This window comes from Canis lupus, chromosome 10 (assembly GCF_003254725.2).
Source record: "Canis lupus dingo isolate Sandy chromosome 10, ASM325472v2, whole genome shotgun sequence".
In the NCBI taxonomy this organism is placed as follows: Eukaryota; Metazoa; Chordata; class Mammalia; order Carnivora; family Canidae; genus Canis; species Canis lupus.
In genome coordinates this window covers 31,399,613-31,413,589 of record NC_064252.1, presented here as the reverse complement: position 1 = coordinate 31,413,589, position 13,977 = coordinate 31,399,613, and the positions used below count along the sequence as shown (strand labels likewise).

The following is a 13,977-nucleotide window of genomic DNA, read 5'->3' as shown; positions in this document are numbered from 1 at the left end:
CTGCTCAGGGAAGGGGAACATTATTCATCAGGGAGATAAGGCAGCTGATGAGAGACGGACCTCAGAGCAGCTGTTCCGCAGCGGCTGGAACGGATGCTGAAGCAGTGGAGGGGAGGGGAAGATGGGGGGACAGCCCATTTTGAGATAAAAGATGATGGTACTGCTGGGAGGTGACAGAACACATTTTCAACCCAGGCTGGGTGGTAGTGTGTGCTTGTACCCAAGGCTTCCCCAAAATATCCATGCCTGACAAGCCACAGATGTGCTTCTGTCAGGTTAACTATCGAACAAGTCAGGGGGCCCTCTTATCAGCTCACTCAGCATGAGTATCCACCTGGCGGGTACACAGTTCCAAGGAAGACTCCTTCCCCAAGGTAATTGCTCAGTGCAAGCGTCATGGGGCCCAGGGAAGCTAAACATTCTGGGCTGGGCTACAGCCTTAAATCACTCATTTCCTGCCTCTGGGGCACTCAGGTGGCAATAACTTCAGGGAGGCTAAGCTCCCATCCTGCTGCCCCAGTGGGTCTTCCCACTTTCCTCAAAGCTAGCTCATACATGGTGGAACTTTCCAGATTGAGGAGCAAGTGTGGGTGAGGTTTATTTTTCATTGTTTTGTTGATGTTTTGCAGGGAGTCCATTAAAAGACACCCTGAGGATTTCCTGGCAAGGGACAGTTGGATATGAGGTCTGCAAAGGGAAATGGCCCCGACATGGGCTTCGTGGACAGTGTCTGAGCTCTTGGGGGGCTTCCCTGATGTGCCCTGGCCATCTCTCTAGTCTCCTCCCCTGCCCAGAGGTCATCCTCCTCTCTGGCCAGACCAGAGGGTTTCCTCAGAAGTCCAGGTCTGCTCTGCCCTGCCCTGCCCTGGGCCTTGTGGTAGACTTTCCCACAGGGACCTCTGGCTAACTTTATTCTATCTTAGCAGTCAGAACAGGAGAGGTATGCAGAGGCTTCTTTAAAAATGTGTAATAGGAAACTTCTATTTATAAAAAATATCAAAAACAAATGGAGCAGAATGTTAAGATTCAACAAGCAGAGTCATTAATACACAGATAAGCGTGTTTATTAAGCACATAGTGTGTGTGAGGACCTTCCGTCTTTTAAAAGATTTACTTTAATTAATCCTGACAATTACCTTTTGAGGTGGGTGGTGGTTTTTTTTTTTTTTTTTTTTTTTTTTTTAAATAAGACAGAGGCATAGAGAAGTTAAGTAACTTCACTAATGTCACACGGCAGGCAGGTAGCCTGGCTCCAGAATGGGAGCTCAACTACCTCAGTATATGGGTGTTTGTTATAGTTCTCTGTACTTTTTCTATGCTTGAAATAGTTTAGAATTTTTTTTAAAGGCTCTGAAGTAAGCATGGCGTAATGTTAATATTTTTAAATTTTTTTTTTTTATTTTTAAAATTGATGTGTTCAACTATACGTGTTTAAAATTCTTCCAAACTTTAAAAAATATATATGAACATTTCAGAAGAAAAAGAAAAAACCCTCAGCATTGTTACCACTTCTCAAAAGCTTCTGGAGCCTCCTCAAAGCCCCTTCCTCACCCCCTCCTCTAAGATCTCTCTTCTCTGTACTATTCTCATGGCCCTTATCATACCACATCTTAGTTGTAGATTTATTTCCCATTTCTCCTTCTGGGCTGTGAACTCCACCAGGGACGGGGTGATGTTGGATTTATATCTGTATTTCCAGGGCCTGGCCTATTGCAAGAAATATAGATGCTCCATAAAATTGTTAAACTAAATGGAGCCACTCCAGGGGCCGCCATGGGTGAAGACTGAGCAGCTGATGGAGGCAAGGCTGTGGAGGGTGGAGGGAACAAACATGGGCCCTGCCCTCCCTGCTGGAGACATATGGCAATAATTTTTAGGACTATCACCCAGTCAGGGTTTCCAGCATAAATGCTTCCAGCTGCACCTTTCACTATGCACAGGAACTTCTAAAGACAGGATCTTGGCTGCTTCCAGCTCAGCTCACATGCCCATCAAAGATGTAGAGGGATGAAGCAGCTTTCGAGGAAGCCATCTGGGCTTTACCCATTGCATCTCAAACTGTGACTTTGCTGGTTTGGCTGTTGCCAAAGCCAATCCTCTGCAATTTGCCTTCTTCCTTCTAGCTTAGGGGTCCTCAATCTTGGCAGCATATTGGAATCACCTGGGGAGTTCTCAAAACTATTCACACCTTTTCCTTCCCTCTCCTCCCCCACCTTCAGATATTCTCTTGTGATTGGCTTGAGGCTGGGGATTTTTAGAAGCCCTCCAAGTGATTATAATGGACAGCCAAGGCTGAGAACTTCTGTTAGGTGTTCTTTGCAAAAAAGACAACTACCACCCAGGTGAACTCTGATGGCATCTTCATTCAATGCACTTGCATCTATGATATAACAGACACTGAGGAAGGAAGGAGTTTGAGATCTTTGTCCCATAGAGCAGCTAAATTGAGCAGATGAATTATTCAGCTGGTTTTGGCGTGCACAGATCACACACCCAGACTGGGAATTGTCGGGTCTTAGTACTTCCTAAGACCACATCAGATACAACTGATTGACCAGAGGGTAATTTCCTGCCTAGTCCAGAGTGCTTGTCAATAAATGGCTGTTAAACAAGAATGCAAGGTAGTAACTATATATACAATACTTAGGTAGTTTCCCAAGGTTTGGCAAGGGCATGGGTTTATCCCTTCCCCTGCTGGGTGGGACTTCACATGCTCAATGCCATCCAAGAGACATGTCAGTGTGCAGTGATCACATAAAACCAAGTCTGGCTGAACCTGGCCAATGTATCTAAGAATTTAAAGATATTTCTAACAAATTTTTAACACTGCTGGTGCATAGACTACTCTTTGAGAATCACTGGCTAAGGCAAACACTGGTTAAGCACACATGAGCTCATTTAATCTTTCTAATAACCGTAGAGGTTGACTAGTGGAGTGTTCTGAGTGTGGACTTGGGGCTCAATTCCTGCTTCTACCACTTAACAACTATATGATCCTAGAACAGTAGTTAACACTTTGATGCCTCAGTTTACCCAGCTGTAAAAAATAGAATGGCAACAATAACATGCATCTCATGTGTTACTACAAGATCAAATAAGCCAATCCAGATAGAATTGAGGCTGGCACCTGGCACATAGAGAGCTCTTGATTAATGTTACGTTAGCTAAATATTGATGCTGACAGGTAGGTAGCATTTATTTGTGACTCCAGAGTTTCTATGAATATGACTTTTTTAAAAAGTTCTTTAATATCTTAAACGTAGGGAATTCATGTATATTAGATCACATACATCAGCCCTGTTATATGCCCACCTGATCCTTAATGCTTTCCCTCAAGAGCCAGATCTCACTAGCTGTTTCCATGTTGTAGCTCCATCAGTGGGTTCCACAGATTTCCTGCTGTTGACAGCAACAGGCTTCTTCCAATACCATTATCACTTAATATCCTCAGTGGCCCCACCCCTTGTGAAAATTCTGTTTAGGATTTTGTGTCCACCTTCCAAGTTCCTTGCCTGTACCACCACAGTCCTGGCAATGAGTTTCAGATGCTTTTCCATGACCATGGACTTCAAAGACTTCTGTATAGTGTTCTCTTATTTTTTTACATAGCAGCACATCTTGGAAATCTTTTCATATCAGTACAAATGGAGATACTCCTTTATCTTTATTCCAATTGTATCTCATTATATGGCTTTTTACTAATTTATTTACCCAATCTCAGTTGGACAGTTAGGTTGTTTCTAATCAGTAGCTATCTACAAACACTTCTGAGAATGAAACGAATCCTGGCATATACAACATCAATTGCTTGCCGTACAATTTGGAAAGTAATGTAGTGCCAACAAGTATTTATAATAATCTTATGTGCCATAGAGTTGGGTGCAAAAAAAGATATTTGACAGTATTTGCTTATATCTTCTGTATGCAAGATGATTTGGGCTACAAATTAACAGTGATAACTAAGTCAATAAAGAAAGCGTATTATGGGACACCTGTGTGGCTCAGCAGTTGAGCACCTGAGCACTCAGGCCCAGGGTGTGATCCTGGAGTCCCGGGATCGAGTCCCACATCAGGCTCCCTTCATGGAGCCTGCTTCTCCCTCTGGCTGTGTCTCTGCCTCCCTCTCTCTCTCTCTGCATGTGTGTGTGTGTCTCTCATGAATAAACTTAAAAAAACCTTTTTAAAAAAGCATATTATTTACATCACTGAGATGAGGGAGTCACAGGGGTGAGTACATGAGGGGCTCAACATCATCCTTTATATCCTTCTGACTCTTACTCTCAAGGATGAGCTTTTGTCCTCCTACTGTCCGTTCATGTTATCAATGAGCCTCAAGATCCCTGGGTCATACCCTCATGCCTGCAAGAAAGGGCCCCCTTCTTCTGTCACTTTTAAGAAGCCTGGTAGACTTCCCAGAATCCCCCAGCACATGCCTCTCAGGCCTCATTGGTCAGAACTGCATCTCAGGCTCTTACCTAAACACATCTCTCAGTGGGAACAAAATGACCACAACTGGCTGAAAGGAACCAAGATTCATGCCCTGGCATCAGAGAGGGACCTATGTTTCCTTGAAGCATATGGCCACCAAACATCTGAATAGACTCAGGATTTGGTAGGAAAGAAAGAAGGTAAGCAACCAACAGCATACAGCATACCTTCTGAAACCTTTATTTTCATGGATGACCATATGCTGTTCTTTCAAAGAATTGGCTCAGAGCATTATATGTTTTAAGAGAAAAATATTGTTAAGTGTATTTATAATGACACATATGAATAAACTTAAAAATGTATTAATAACTCTTAAAATCTGCTACAAGACTTTAATGGAGTCTGGCAGGACAAATGGAGACCTAGCAGTACAAAGAACTCTTGACTCTGAATCAGAAAACACAAACTTGAGACTCTCTTGACTCTCTATGCGAGGCCTAGGATATGTTTCTTTATCCTTCTGGGCCTCTACTTTTTTCCTTTGTGAAAGTGGTGGCTTGCAGGAAAATAAGATGTTATGGATAGAGGAAAAGGGAATGGATTTTGCAGTTAGATCTGGCTTAGAATTCCAGTTTCACCAGCTGTGTGACTATGCAAAAGTTTTGCACCTCAGTTTCCTCACAGATTAATGCTGATAAAAAATATGGAATTCATATGGCCATTCATATGGTATGATTTGCATAAACTAAAATGTACCTATTTAAAACATATAGTTTGATGAGTTTTGACAAATGTATATGCTCATCTAACCATCACACTAGTCAAGATAAGTACTTTGTATTATCTGAAAACTTGCCTTGTGACCTCTATAGTCAATCCCCTCCATTCCCTTGTTCCCTAGGCAAACACTGATCTCTCAGTGACTATAGATTACTTTGGCCTGTTCTAGAATTCATAAATGTAGAATTATAAATTACACACTCCTTTGTGTCTAGCTTCTTATGCTCAATGTAATATTTTTGAGATTCTGTGTTGTGTATTATGGAGGATGGGCTGGAAGGTAGCCAACATGACTACTGCTTCCTGTGTTCATACATTTATATGATCCCCTCCTCTAAATATAGGCAGGACCTGTGACTTTTTCCTAGAATATCGCAAAGGTGATGAGATATTACTCTCATGATCACATTATATTATATAAGTCTCTGTCTTGCCAGTAGACTCACTCTCTTTTCCCTTTGCTTTGAAGGAGCAAGCTGCCATATCATACAAGAGTTTATGAAAAGGGCCATGTGACAAGAAACTGTGGGCAGCCTCCAGAATCTGAGGGTGGCCTCAGCTGATTACCAGCAAAAAGCCTTGGTTTTAAAGCCACAAGGAAAAGAACTCTTCCAAAAACTTGCATTAACTTGGAAGTGGTTCCATTGCCAGTCAAGCCTCCAGATAAGATCCAAACCCTGGATGACATCTTGATTGCAGTCATACAGAAGATATGGCTAAACTGTGCCCAGACTTCTGACCCTCAGAAACAGTGAGGTGATAAATATGTGTTATCTTAAGTCAATATACGTGCAGGGATTTGTTACTCAGCACAGAAAACTAATACATATCTCTCAATGGTTTGTTCCTTTTTGTCACTGAGAAGCATTCCATCATGTGAATGTATCATATTTTGTTTATCCACCAGTTGATAGACATTTGGGTTGTTTCCAGTTTGGGGTGATTATAAATACAGTTGCTAGGAAAATTCTTGTATGAGTCATTCAGTAGACATGTTTCATTTCTCTTAGGAGAAAAATCCAGTAGAAGAATGGATGGATTATAGTGAAACATATAGTTAACTTTATAAGAAACTGTCAAACTGTTTTGTAGAGGCAGTACCATGTCACACTAATAGTTGTATATGAGAGTTCTAGTTGCTCCACATCCTTGCCAATAGTTTGCATTGTTAGTCTTTTTAATTCGATATCTCATTATAGTTTTTACCTGCATTTTCCTGGTAATTAAGGATGTTTGGAGTCATCGCATGGGCTTATTGGCCATTTTTTATATATCTTCTTTTGTCAGTAGCTGTTTAAATCTTAAGATATTGCCATCCCGATATCTTAAAGCAATACATATATAATGTGATTGGCATTTAATAGACACCAAATAAAAGAAATCTATTATGCCTTATACTATTTTTAAGGTCACTTAAGAGATAAAGTTCTATGATTCTATAAAGGGCCCACAAAGTATGCTTCTTTTTTTTTTAAGTAGCCTCCATACCTAGCATGGAGCCCAATGCAGGGCTTGAACTCATGACCCTGAGATCAAGACCTGAACCGAAATCAAGAGTGACACACTTAACCAACTGAGCCACCCAGGCACCCCAACAAAGAGTACTTTTAATAATATATTCTAAATCCTTATCCTGAGGAAGGGGAAGAGGAAAAAGAGTGAAAGAAGTTAAGTAACAGTGGGGGTGGAGCAGGAATGCCAGAGGATTTGAGCTGGATGACTTCATGCAAAGGAGGTACTGCCCAGCACAGGGATGGTGGGGAGTTCTGTCTTAGAGATATTGGAAATGAAGGGAAGGCTGGCATTCCAGGGGCTTCACTGCAGAGCCTCAAAGTAGGGTGAGTGCTAAGGGCCCCAGCTCTGCCAGACCTGCCACCCAAAGGTGTCACACACCTCTATTTAAAGCAGCAGAGGGATCCCTGGGTGGCGCAGCGGTTTGGCGCCTGCCTTTGGCCCAGGGCGCGATCCTGGAGACCCGGGATCGAATCCCACATCGGGCTCCCGGTGCATGGAGCCTGCTTCTCCCTCTGCCTATGTCTCTGCCTCTCTCTCTCTCTCTCTCTGTAACTATCATAAATAAAAAAAAATTAAAAAAAATAAAGCAGCAGAGATTTTGATCATTTTGTTACAATCTAAAGTCTATTGCTGCCTGTGTTAGCCCTGCAATCACTGGGGAGGGGGCTGCAGGACAGAGCTAAGCATGTGTGAGGGGACATTACAGGAATCCTGAACAACTATCAGAGATGCTAAAATTAGCACATCTCCCTCCCTCAGTGCTCCTCCTGCACCAACTCTAATTAATCCCATGGCCCCAAGCTCCATGTCACAAATCTAAACACCCTTACTTCAAGGGGCCTTAGAAGGTTGGTTTTCTAAAGTATCTGGAGAAGGGTAAAGGCAGTGACTGTGCCCAATAAGCTTTACAAGGCCCAAATTTTCTCTCAAAGGGGGAAAAAAAGTTTTAAAGGGATTTATCTATTAATAAATAAGATGTGATTAAAGAAAAAAACAGCACAGCAACATATAAGAAACAGAGTAAAAGAATACTCTCAAGATTCAGAGACAATATTGATATTCCAAAGTATTTCCCACCATATTTTTTTTTAAAGATTTATTTATTCATTCATTCAGAGAGAGCGAAGAGAGAGGCAGAGACACAGGCGGGGAGAGAAGCAGGCTCCATGCAGGGAACCCGATGTGGGACTCGATCCCGGGTCTCCAGGATCACACCCCAGGCTGCAGGCGGCGCTAAACCGCTGCGCCACCGGGGCTGCCCCCACCATATTTTTAATATGTAAACATACATATAAGTGCACATATTTCTAAATAAGATGGAATTATACAAACATGCCATCTCCCAATCTCTTTTTTGCACTATTTCATAGAGATCTTTGCACAACAAAATGTAAACATCTAAACCTTTTTGTTGGCAATATAGTATATGTGGTACCCATTTAAATTTTTAAAAGCTATTACAAAAACAGTCCTGGAAAGAATGCCTCTACTACTCTGTTTGGGCTTTCTAACTTTGTCCTTACCAAAGTCTTTAGTAGGGAACTTACAGGATCAAAGAACATTTAAATTTATCCTGTCCATTGGAGAATCTCATTTATATATGAATAGTTAATTGGAAAGCCAGTTTCCTCTACTCTCTCAGCAGCATGAAATCAATTCTTTTAATCTTTTTGAATCTGAAAAAATGTCTCCTCATTTCCTTTATGTTTTCTTTGATAATTATTGAGATTTAGCATCTTTTTACCTATTTGTTCACAGGCCAATCTTTTTAATTAATTAGGTTTATACCTATTTATTTTTAAATTGGGATATTCATCTTTATTAAGTTATAAGGACTATTTAAATATGAGGGTAATAATCCTTTGTCATAGTTTGCAGTAGTTTCTCCAAATCTGTCATTTCTTTGACTAGGCTTTTTTTTTCCCCAGGGAGCTATGGAGTTGAGGTTACTTGCTACCTGGTAGCAAGCCAGGAGGCATTCTAGCTTTCCTGGCTCTTACTGTCCCATTGGTATGAGATGTATCAAAGATTCTCTGTGCCTCCTGGGATGGATGCTCACACAACTTGTAATCTACCCTCCTGCTAGTGTGTCTTCTTGTTCTGCAGAGGATGAAATGTTGGGAACATAATTTTCGACTCTATTGTGGCCAAGATTCTGAATATAAATCAGATTTGGCTGACTGGAACAATTGCTGAACTTCGGAGAGCAGAAGTGAGGTGGTAATCATCTCCCTGCCCCCTCTGTTCCCTGCTGGCAGATGAGTTTCTGGGGGCATAAATGTGGTTTCTCTGGGGCCCTGCTCCAGCTTCTTGGGTGCTGAGAGGCCATTGAGACGGCAGAAGTTTCCAGATTCTGGCTTTCTGAATCCCAGTGACGTCAAAATGCTCTTGAATTGAAACATCTGGTGGGTCATTTCTGTGGTACTCCAGAAGCTTCCCGGAGGCCCAGCTTGGAGCCCACTTCTCTAGTCCTTTCAATGGTGGTCTAGATACCTAAATCCTTATAGTAAGTTCCTTTCTGCTTAAAAATTCCTACAGTATATTCTGTTGCCAGCACTGAATTCCAGTGGATTTTTCTAGTATCTCCCTTGGCTTCAGAATCCTGCCACTTCTTTACTTGCTCAGGTTTTTTTCTCACCCCTCTTCTCTGCAGGTGTTCCCTGCAAAGTCTCTAGCATCCACTAAAACATGTCATCCTTTATATGCAGATTTCCTTGCAAAGAATATAATAGAAATGGATGGTTTTGCTATCCTGCTTGGGTTCCTATCCTGGCTCAGCCATTCCTGCTTTAAGCAAGTTGCTTAGTCTCTGTGCCTTAGTTGGCTTATCTCTAAAAATCATACCATTAGGATGATAATGCCTGATATAGGGGACCGTTCTCAGGGCCATGCAGACTCAGACAAGCAGCAGATGCTCAATACTTACCTCCTTATCAAGCATCAAGCTGCATTTCCTTGCATTAGCATGATTCTGGGCAAGTTAACTAAGCTCTCTGAGACTCATCACTTTTCTTCCATGCAAAGTAGGGACTCTAATAACTACCTCAGAAATACTGTGAAGATCAGAGGAGATAATACAATTGGAAGTAAAGTCTAAGTCTATATAAAAGGTATTACATGAAGATCGGGCATTGCTTGAAGACTAATTTTTAGCTAAGAATAAAAACTATTTTCTTATTCAACAAAGCTTTGCTGTACACCTATTATGTGCCAGGTACTGTGCTGGGAGCTGAGGAGTTGAACAGGGTAGATGTGGTCCCTGCTCTTATGCAATAGTGGGTAGAAGGATGAAACAATTTAGTTCTGGGGATGCCATGGACAATATTGTACTGTATACTTGAAAGTTGTGGAGAGAGTAGATCTTAAGTGTTCTCAACACACACACACGCGCGCACACACACACACACACACACACACACACACAGTAACTATGTAAGGTGATAGAGGTGTTAACTGACCTTACTGTCTTGATCATTTCATACACATATATCAAATAATCACTGTATACCTTACACTTGCACGATACCATCTGTCAACTATATCTCAATAAATCTGGAAGGAATGAAAAAAAAAATAAGTGGTCTAGCAATTCCTGAGAATCCTAAATGTGGCTTGTTCATCACAGCCACTTAGGGCCCTCAGAATCATCTCCTGCCCCATCTCCCATTATCCATCCTTCTGATCAGAAAGTTTCAGAAAGTGGAAATGCAGATCTTGGTCAGGAAGATGATGAACAGTTCTTTGCCCTCAGATTATCCAGATGCTTCAGGAATGCCAGCCTGTTACAGACTGGAGACCGTTTGGGAAGAGCTGCCCACTTATGAAGTGGAGTTGGGGATGGAGGGGTGGCTGCGTAACCAGAATTCAGAGAGGTGAGGTTAAGGGAAAAGGAGAGGAGGGCAGCCTGGTGGGTCAGTGGTTTAGCACCGCCTTCGGCCCACGGCATGATCCTGGAGACCCAGGATTGAGTCCCACGTCAGGCTCCCTGCATGGAGCCTGCTTCTCCCTCTACCTGTGTCTCTTCCTCTCTCTTTTCTGTCTCTCATGAATAAATAAATAAAATCTTAAAAAAAGGGGGGGGGGGAAGGAGAGAAGTTTAGAGAATAGGAGAAGTGGGAATTTAGAGAGAAATATGGGAGAAGGTGTCACTGTTTGGGATACTGGGAAATGGCTAGGAATTCTGATAAACTGGAATCTATTCCTGGTCTTTACAAAATGAAAAATGGGCCCCACTTCCTTCTGGAGGCAGCATGGTGAAAACAGAACAAAACTGGATCAGCTGACCTGGGTTCCAGTCCCACTGGGTCACTTACCACCGGTGAGACCACAGGCCTAATGCTCTGAACCTCAGCTCTCTCATTTGTATGTAGGAATAGCACGTCTGCTATGCCCACCTCCAGGGCTTGCCCATTCTCTTCATTCCTCAGCTACTTATTGGCTTATAGGCATAACACCAGGCACTGGGATGTAGAGATGAACAAGGCACAGACTCTGCTGTCAGGGAGGTCATGGAGCACTGGAAGGTGCTCACATTTATACAGAGACTGCTAAAATGATAAAGAAATGGCAGAGATAATACAGGAGCATAGAGAAGGGAGGCCTACAACAGTCAGAAACAGTTTCCTGGAGGAGTCCACCTTTAAGTAGAGACTTAAAATTTTGGTTGGTTGGGTGCTTAAGTGCAGGAGACTGGAAATTAAGACACTGTGGGGAGAGAATGCTGGTGTCAACACTTTATAGCTTCACAATTATACATACACGTGTGGGGAAGGAGCATGTTCACTCCAGAGTCAGGGAAACCTGACAGGTTCACACCACACTGCATATGATGCTCCCTTGGCCTGGAATGGCCTTTTCTGTCCAGTCTGCTTGACAAATATCTACTCATCCTTTCAGACTCGGCTCAAATATCACCTTCTTGGTAATGAAAGCCTTCCTTGAGCCCTGCAGGGGAACAGGCCTCTCTCTGCTGTGCTCTACTGTATCTCATACACTTCTCTCTCATGGCCCTCAGCCCCCCAACGGCCCACATTTGTTTTGCAACTTGGTTTTCTACCAGTTGGGAACACATCCAGAGCATAGGCAGTATCTTCCTTTTTACAGCATTATCACAGCCTATTACTGTGACAGTCAGATAGTAGGCACTCAGTGTTTGTTCAACTGGACAGTCTTCTTCTAGAGGAGGATTAGATCCTGGGCCCCTGCCACTGGCCTGTTTGTGTGTATTTTATCCTCTGAAAGTTTCACCTTGTAACAAACATTTATAGGCTGGGAGCGAGGGTCTGGTGAAAAACAGAAATTGAAAGAATTGTGGAATGAGGGTTTTAGACGTAAAATTATAGTCTAGAGAATAAAATGTTATTCTCCTTTACATATTATAAAAAGAGTAAATGGTCCAGGATCCTACTTCAAATTTCTATTATGGACCTGTGCCCTTACACAGGTCACCATGATAAATGCTAGTGGATGGCAAACTCAGAAACTCATCCTTCTCTTTTGGCCTTCTATTGTTGAGGCTGAAAAGTCAGATACTCAATTTTCCCAACCTCCCTTATATATAGCTCTAGTTGTGTGACCCAATTCTAACCAATGAGGCAAAAGAGGAAATCTGGGAAGGACTTCTAGGGAAGTTTCTATTTCCCTTAAACAGAATTGGCATGAGAGAAAAAGAGCCACCTGGGACCTCTTCTTCCTGACCCAAACATTGACACGATTCCTCCAACTATGGCAGCTGAGTTGGGACAAGTTGTGACAGTTACTTTAATGTGTCAATTTGACTGGGCCACGGGGGATGCCCAGACATCTGGTTAAACAGTATTTTGGGGGTTATGTCTGTGAAGGTGTTTCTGGATGAGATTAATTTTTCAATCTATAAACTAAGTAAAGCAGATTGCCCTTCCCAATGTGAATGGGCTTCATCCAATCTGTTGAAGGCCTGAATAGAAGAAAAGTTGAGTAAGACACAATGCTTTCTCTCTGCCTGACTTTGAGCTGGGACAACAACCTCCTTTTGCCTTTGGACTTGAACTGGAATTTTTACCATCAGCTCTCCTGCTTCTCAAGCCTTTGGATACTGATTGGAACTACATCATTAGCTCTCCTGGCTCTTTAGCTTTATGACTACAGATCTTGGACGCCTTGAACTCCATAATCACTTGAATTAATTCCTTGTAATCTATACATATTAGTACATAATGTATATGTGACGTATATTACACATATTTATATATTGCTTCTATTGGTTCTGTTTCTCTGGAGAACTCAGACTAACAGAGACACTGAGGTGTTCAACATGAGAATAAAAAGCCAACATGCTAAAGATGGCAGTATATAAAAACAAGAAGCAAAATCTAGATCCTTGACAGCAAAATCTCTCACTGCACCCAATGTGGACACTTCATAGATTCACAATTATACATACACATGTGGCGAAGGAGCATGAACCTCCATTTAGACCCTTATTATGTGAGAAAAAGCAATGTCTTTATTGCCTACACTGGTACACGCCAGGTTTTCACTTACATGCAATAAAAGCATTCCTGACCCACCCAATTAGCTCACATCTCTGAGCCTCATTTCCTCAGCTATACAATCAGAGTAAGACAGGGGAAGGGAATAGTCTTAAATGAAACCCACAAAATTTCACAGTGCCTCTTAATGTGGGGTTCTGAGTGAGCAGCTTCAAGAAGACAGTAGAATTATCATCAAAGAGTAGCGATTCTGGGCCCAGATCTTCTGGCTTGGGAGCCTAGTTCCACCACCCACTTACTTAGTCTCTATGTGTATCAGTTTCCTTGCTAGTAGAGTAGAGATCCTAACAGGATTCTTTAATAGCGTTGGCAGGAGGATTCAATGAATTCATGTAAGGCAACCAGAATGGTGCCTGGCACATAGAAGGCTCAATAAATGCTAATCATAGCTAAGAATTAAACGTGGGTCAGATCCTTGGGGTTTGAGCATCTGGTTGGGAAATTGAGAAACACATGCATATACAAATATGACACTGAAACTTTAAAGATTGAACATCCACAACTGAAAAAAGGGAGACCCCTTTACTTCTTCCATTCTAAGGTAAACTTAGCACCTCATTATTCTGAGAGAGAGGAGGCTAAAAACGTAACTCAGCCTTCAAGGAAGACCTAGATAAACTGGTGGATGACAAAACCATTATTATGTGTTAACAAAAGAATCAAGGCATTTGGGGATAGCTTCAGGATTTGATATTAATTGTGACAATGTAAAACAGCAAAAGAT

General features: G+C 42.0%; 1 protein-coding gene and 1 long non-coding RNA gene across 7 annotated transcripts in view; one reads left to right on the top strand and one right to left on the bottom strand.

Annotated features, from left to right (window-relative positions):
• Window positions 1–13,977, bottom strand: part of SYN3 (synapsin III) — a 452,538-nt gene that overhangs the window by 323,037 nt on the left and 115,524 nt on the right. The gene's annotated exons all lie outside the window — the stretch shown is intronic.
• The window catches only part of LOC112668959 (uncharacterized), a 32,274-nt gene continuing 23,684 nt past the window's right edge, over window positions 5,388–13,977 (top strand). For all 3 annotated transcript variants that reach the window (XR_003141974.3, XR_003141973.3, XR_007413486.1), the window contains exons 1-2: window positions 5,388–5,588; window positions 5,678–5,964. This is a non-coding gene — a long non-coding RNA (uncharacterized LOC112668959). The remainder of the gene's footprint in view (window positions 5,589–5,677; window positions 5,965–13,977) is intronic.